This window comes from Sphaerodactylus townsendi, linkage group LG08, assembly GCF_021028975.2.
Source record: "Sphaerodactylus townsendi isolate TG3544 linkage group LG08, MPM_Stown_v2.3, whole genome shotgun sequence".
Taxonomy (NCBI): domain Eukaryota; kingdom Metazoa; phylum Chordata; class Lepidosauria; order Squamata; family Sphaerodactylidae; genus Sphaerodactylus; species Sphaerodactylus townsendi.
The window spans coordinates 14,476,008-14,483,327 of NC_059432.1; positions in this window are offsets into that span (position 1 = coordinate 14,476,008).

Genomic DNA, 7,320 nt, shown 5'->3' on the forward strand with positions numbered 1-7,320 from the left:
GTGTTCCCATGGGTGGATCCACTGGCGTAATGCCCATTGGGCAAGGTGGGCAGCTGCCCAGGGCATCACCTTGTGGGGGGCATCAAAATGCTGGTTTCGTTTTTGGATATTTTAGTGGTTTTCCATTTTTTGCCTTCAGGGGGTGCAGTTTTTAGGCTAGCAGAACCAGATTTTCAGAGTATCATCAGGAGACTGTCCTTATGCTACCCCCCAAGTTTGGTGAGGTTTGGTTCAGGGAGTCCAAAGTTATGGACTCCCAAAGGGGGTGCCCCTATCCCCCATTGTTTCCAATGGGAGCTAATAGGAGATGGGGGCTACAGTTTTGAGGGTCCATAACTTTGGCCCCCCTGAACCAAACTGCACCAAACCTGGGGGGTATCATTAGGGCAGTCTCCTGATGAGACCCTGAAAGTTTTGAGACTGTGCCTCTGCAGGAAATGTGCCCCCCCAGCCCTCCGCAACCCCCATTGACAAGCAATGCAGAAAATCCTCATCGTAGAACAAAGATTCTTGGGCAAATTTCTGCATGCCTTGCAGGGAGGGTATTCTTGGACGTATCAGCACCAAAATTTCAGGGTATCATCTGGAGACTGTCATGATGGCACCCCCAATGTTTGGTGCAGTTTGGTTCAGGAGGTCCAAAGTTATGGACCCTCAAAAGGGTAGCCCCCATCTCCTTAGCAAAGAATGTGGGATGGGGTACCCCATTTGAGGGTCCATAACTTTGGACCCCCTAAACCAAACTGCACCAAACTTGGGGGGTCCCATTAGGATAGTTTCCAGATGATACCCTGCCATTTTGGTGCTGATACATCCGAAAATGCGCCCCCTTCAGGAACATCCTGGAAATTTGCTCAAGAATCTTTGGTGATATGTCTAACAATGCACCCCCTGCAGGCACCAATGTCCTGGTGCAAAAAAAATGTGGTCGTGGTGGAGTGGCCACCCATGCGGGGGGGGGGCATCCAACTCAGGTTTTGCCCAGGGCTACAGTTTGCCCAGGGCTGCCTCGTTACGCCCCTGGGTGTATCTGAACTTTAGTTGGCTCTCAAAGGACTTTCAGCCTGGGAATGCCGTCTACACCGGCAGCCGACTTACACAACCAAAAGTGTGATAGTTGGTCTTCCCAATTGGATTGTTCAGCCAGCCAAGTTGTTAACATTTCTCCCCCTTACCGTACCACCTGAAACCCCATTGGAGGTGGCATGGGGGCACTGCTGCAACAAAACCACAGCCACCACTCTGCCCTCCACCCAGTGGTGGAGTGAGGAGGAACTGCGTCCGGGGCACATGCGTGCCCTGCGCCCCTGCTGCAGCGCCGCCAGCCCCTGCCCTGCCCCAGAATGCCTCCACCATGCCCTGGCCATGCCCCTGCACCAGCACACGCCCAGGGTGTTGTGTCCCCGCAGCCTCGTGGGCACTACGCCACTGCCTCCACCCCCTTTGGACTGGGCTGTAACAGGCAATCCTGAAGAGAATTATTTCAGTCTAAACCCAGTCACTTTTCACAGGATTGCACTGTAAGAGAATTGCTGTCAACAATGCTAATTTTCAGTGAGGTAACAGACAGGTACTCTCACCAGGTAACAGTTACGGGCTGCAGTTCCCTGCTGAGTATACAGTACACTAGAATTACACATAGCTTGTGTTTGCATAATGTGTAAAAAGATTCTATCTGTATAACTGAAAGCTCTCTGTGCCCAAACAATGTTCACTACATTCTTTGGACTTCCATAACGCAAATAAATAAACCTCCTCCGAATAATTTAAGCTGATTCATGAACTGTTACTCCCATTTGCCCAATTCAAGCGGAGAACACACCAGAACATTTTAAAATACTCCGTGCCTCAGCTATTCTTTGGGAGTTTTGCCGCTGTTCTCCTTAGGCATTAAATACTTTTATTTGCGTAATTGCTCCCAGGAGACGGAACCGAAAAAGAATCATGCATGCATTTGCATGGTGTTAATGCGCTAATAAACCTCCCAAGAAGAAAATTCCCCTTCATCCAGGTAGAAACCAATCACTTTAAATCAAAGTCTAATGAATATCAAAGAGGATTTTTCCCCCCTTTGCTGGTAAAGTCGTGGTCCGGATGCTCAAATTAATTAGAAAGGACAAATAGCAATTTAAAAATAATGCAGTGCATTGTCATCTTCTTGTAGTGTAGTGTGTACCCAACCATTAAAGGAAGTAAACATTGGTTGTACTGAAAGAAAATGAATCGCAATTACACCTGTGATAAATGGCCTCACTGTCACAGTAAAGTTCACTTTTTCAGTGGCAAAGGTCTGAAACTGCTTTCTACTGAGTCAGTCTGTTTGTCTATCAAGTAAGGTGACCAGATGGTCACTGTTCTGAACTGGGACGGGGGGTGAAGCGTCAAGACGCACAAGCACTTCAGTGCACATGCATGCACGTGAGCCGCGAGGGAGGCCTTGCACTGTCTTTTGGGGCTTGCCATTTCCTGTCCTGTAACAGGGTGGGAAATGGCAAGCCCCAGAAGGCCGTGCTCCTGCGGTCACGCGCGGGGGAGGCTGCCACACTGCCTTGCACCCCAGAAGGAAGTGCGGCAGCCTCCCAAAAATCGGGACAATTTCAATAACCCGCGGGACACAGGACAAATTGTTTGAAGGCGGGACTGTCCCGCCAAAAGCGGGACGTCTGGTCAGCCTGCTATCAAGGCCAGTATTGTCTGCTCTGACTGGCAGCAGCTATCCAAGGCCCTGGGTGGAGATCTTTCACATCTCCTATAACCTATTAATAGAAGGTAGAAGGGATTGAACCTGGAATCTTCCGAATGCCAACCTGGTGTTCTACCACTGAGCTACAGTCCCTCAAAGCATAGGTTCTCACAGCATACACTGCCCAAAATCTCACTATGTTTCATAATAATGATGTAGCTGGCCTCCACTATGATGCGGCTGGCCTCCACTAGGGCCAGGGCTCTTACGGCCCTGACCCCTGCCTGGTGGAACAGCCTCCCTCCATCTGTCCAGGCCCTGCGAGACCTTGGTGAGTTCCGCAGAGTCTGTAAGACTGAGCTGTTCCACCAGGCTTTTTGGGGGGTCGGCTGAGGGTGCCCCTTGCCTCCTACCCCCTTCCCCTTTTCTGTTTTTTTTAATCATGTGGCCCATTTTAGTGGGGACCTTTTGGGTTTCCCAGGAGGGTTTGCTTTTAGTTCTCAGATGCTGGTTGTATTGTTGTTTACTGGTTTTAGTAATGAGACAGAGCTTATATTATAGTTGTATTGGTTTTAACTTTTGCCCTGTCTGTGTATGTTCATTTTGTACACCGCCCTGAGCCCTTCGGGGGAGGGCGGTATATAAATCCAATAATAAACAAACAAACAAATAAATAATGGAATATGCCTCCCCCCACACAATGAGGAAGGTAAAACACTGTGCCTTGTAGAGAAACATTTCACCGTGACATGCATCTGAAGATGCCAGCCATTGTTGCAGGTAAAACGTTAGGAGCAAAAACTACCAGACCACGGCCACACGGCCCTGAAAACCCGCAACAGCCAGTTAATTGAATTCTCCAGAGGCGTATTTATTTGTATTTCAACCCTCACCTGGGTGCCTACTCACCTGTGTCAAGAAATCAAACACCAAGCCAAACTAGTGGGATAGGTCAAAGAAAAAGAAGGAAAGTTTGGATTTATATCCCACCTTTCTCTCCTGTAAGGAGACTCAAAGTGGCTTACAAGCTCCTTTCCCTTCCTCTCCCCACAACAGACACCTTGGGAGGTAGGTGGGGTTGAGAGAGTTCTGAAGAACTGTGATTAGCCCAAGATCATCCAAGACTGAAGGAGCTTCATCCTATCTTTTTCACATACACAAACACACCATTTCTAGTGAACCAGGGCACTGTAGGGACAGGAGGGAGAAAAGATACAGGCGGTGGCTGTGGCAGGTTGGGTTGCCAACCTCCAGTTGGCTTCCCCGCTCCTTCACTTGTCCGCCTCTTTATGGATTACTATTATGGGAATATCCCTATTCTTTCAATTTTGTCCCTTCCTTGTGATTGGGGCCCCACTGAGTTTGTTGCCATTATGTTTATTAATTAGGGCAGGGGTCTGCAACCCACGGCTCCAGAGCCGCATGCGGCTCTTTCAGCCTTATACTGTGGCTCCGTGTGGCCTGGAGGTCGGAGGGTGATGTGGGCATGTCCCTCCAGCCCTGCAGAGCAGTGTTGGAAGGAAAGGTGAGTGGAGGGGCCGAACCAGAGGTGTCTCCGTGCATGAGGGCGCTGCTTTTTGTGTTCCCTCCACTCAGCTCGGGCAAAGGGGGTTTCCCTGCTCGGCGCCTCTGCCTTCCAGCACTGGAAGGAAAGGTGAGTGGAGGGGCTGAACCGGAGGCGGCTCCATGTGGAGCCGCCTCTCCGGCTCAGTAGATCTTCAGGCCCGTGGAAAACGGGTCCAAATGGCTCTTTGGGTGGTAAAGGTTGCCGACCCCTGCCCCAGATCTATCAACTGCAGCGCTGTCCGATGAACTGCCCTCGTTGAGGGAAGAAAGTGGCTCAGTTTTAAAACGTTTTGTCACAAGAAGGGAACAGTTCTGAAGGGTTTTAGTCCTTTTAGTGGAAAGCCCATTCCTTTTCCCATTCATGAAATATAGCGATGGCAGCAGATACTGCTTTTGTCTCCTCAGATCCCCATATCTTATTATTTATCATCTAGCCTAAAATGGGAACGGAATTTCTTATTAAATGGGCCCTGGTAATATACATACCGGTAGCAGCCAATAGATAAATCCCTGTGTCTTGTGTAATACATCGTCGGAAGCATCTGGAATATAATGCATAATGCTAAAAAGCCAGAAGAGCCACCGAAAGCGCCCATTTTGGTCTCTCTCCCCTGCCCCTCCCAGCTTCAAGTCTAATTTGGAAAACTTCAGCCAGCCAGCTCGCTCGAGGAGAAATGGCGCTAAGCACAGACTCATTTATTTCCTGCTGATGAACACAGCCATGTGAACAATTGATAAAGACGTCTTCTTTTTCTCCGTCTCTGCAGAGGGAACTAACCGGCGCAGCAGAGTTATGAGCTTAAACTTCAAACTTCATAATCACCCTATTTGTTAATGCAATTATCGGTTTGTTTGCGACGTTTGCGGCTGCCAGTCGGCTGCAGCACTTGGCAACTTGAAAGATATTTCACTGTCTTGTTTAGGGCGAATGGCAAGGCGGAGAGACCACAAACAAAAAAGGGGGGCGGGAGAGATTTCACATGGTATTTTCTTGACAGGGGTAGAACAGGTGTGTAGCTTAACATCCAACCCCATTAAACTAGCCAGAAGTGCAACCAAGCAGGGAATTCCAGGGGGTACATTCTTTTTTAATTATTTCTTTTTTAAAAAAACAACCCTTTATTACAAACTTCTGTAAACACAAACACATGAGAATGATAAGACTAGAATAGCAACACCAATCCACATATCAGGAGAAATACCTTGACTTAAATTCCAGAACAATGGGACAATTTGAAACAAATAGAAAACATTCATTACAATAAAAACAAATGTTGAAGATATGGATAATATACGTGGACTGGATGAAAGAAGCTCGAGTCAATGAAGAAATATGGGAGAAGAGGCTACAGAGAATGAACTTACTGCTGTTTGTGTGACAAAACTATGAGGAAGATGAAACGGGGGAGGGAAAAAAGGGGGGGAAATGTATTGTTTGAAAATGTATGAAGAAGGAAATTATTATAAACTGTAAAATGATACAATAAAAAATTATATAAAAAAATAAAAAAAATAAAAATGTACACAACAATGCATACTAGTTGACTTCCATCTCTAATCTCAAATGTATAAGTCTAGATTTGGTATGTTTCCGCGCACTATGTTTTAACCATTTTATTGCTTCGTGACAATTTTCTTCAATAGGTTCTTAAACTTATAACTTCATTATCAACAATTTTAGATTGTTCTTCATGCTATCCTATTCTGAATAAATTCTTTTGCTCCTAATCTTCTAACCCTACCACTAACAAAATTATTTTCGATTGTTCCAACATATAATTCACAAAAGGACACGAAGTCACATTTCCAGGGAATTTTCTCTCAACAAACTGGTCAACTTACCTAATTCAACTATGCCCCAAACTTCAATCCACTCTCTATGGTGGGAGATGCCTGCAGTTTCTAGCTTTCTGCCAAGACAATCCTGGCTGTGGGTAACCAATTAGAGAAACAGAACATTATTATGGAGTGTTGTGTGGTTTCCGTGCTGTTTGGCTGTGTTCTAGTCGCATCTTCTCCTGACATTTCGCCTGCATCTGTGACTGGCATCTTCGGAGGATCTGATGGTAGTAAGGCAAGTGGAGTATATATACCTGTGGAATGTCCAGGGTGGAAGAAAGAACCATTTGCCTCAAATTGGTAAACCACATGTCGTCCGCAGTAAAAGAGCACACGAAGCAAACATTCAGGTTCCTGGACTCTACTCCCAAGTTCACAAGCTGGTAAAGGAACTTATCCATGCCATTCACACATCATTCAGGGAATTCCTTTGCTTCTCTCAATGGAATATATGGATAATTCCCAATCAAGAACAAATTATACCACTTTTACCTGCTTTGTGACCTCGATATATAAGGCTGCCAACTCCTGGAGGTTTGGAGCCTGAAAACGGTGGAATTTGGGAAAAGAGATTCCACCTAAACATGCTCTCCAGTGAATCTTACATGGTTATATGGGCAAGATTTGGGCAGCTCAGAGTGGCAGTTTGCAGAGTCTGAAACCCCAGCGTCCAAAGACAGTTGCAGGAATTTCTGCTAGTTATCTTGAGACTCTGGGAGGTAGACCAGCTCCTCAAAGTGCAATGAAAGAGATTCCACCTAAACATTAGGAGGAACTTCCTGACAACAGGAGCTGTTCAGCTGTGGAATTAACTACTACAGTGTGTGGTGGAGTCTCCTTCTTTGGAGGTTTTTAAACAGAAGCTGGATGGCCACCTGTCAAGTGTGCCTTGGTTGTGTATTTCTGCATGTCAAAGGGTTGGACTAGATGGCCCCTGGGGTATCTTCCTTCCAACTCCATGATTCTATCTCCTGCAATTGGAACTCATCTCCAGAAAGCCGTCACATTGGAGGGTGGTCTTGCTGGCATTACATTCCGCCAAAATCCTCTCCCTCCTTGGGTTCTACCCCGGAATCTCCAGGAATTTCGCACAGGCGGATCCCCAACAGAGTGCAATGATCTTTTCCCTCCTGCCCGCTCGCAAGAGTTCTGCATTGCAGCTGTTCTGAAACAACTGGAGTCAAATCGATCGGGGACGTTAAGCACTTTATTCAGCGGGTTAGTTAGTTCAC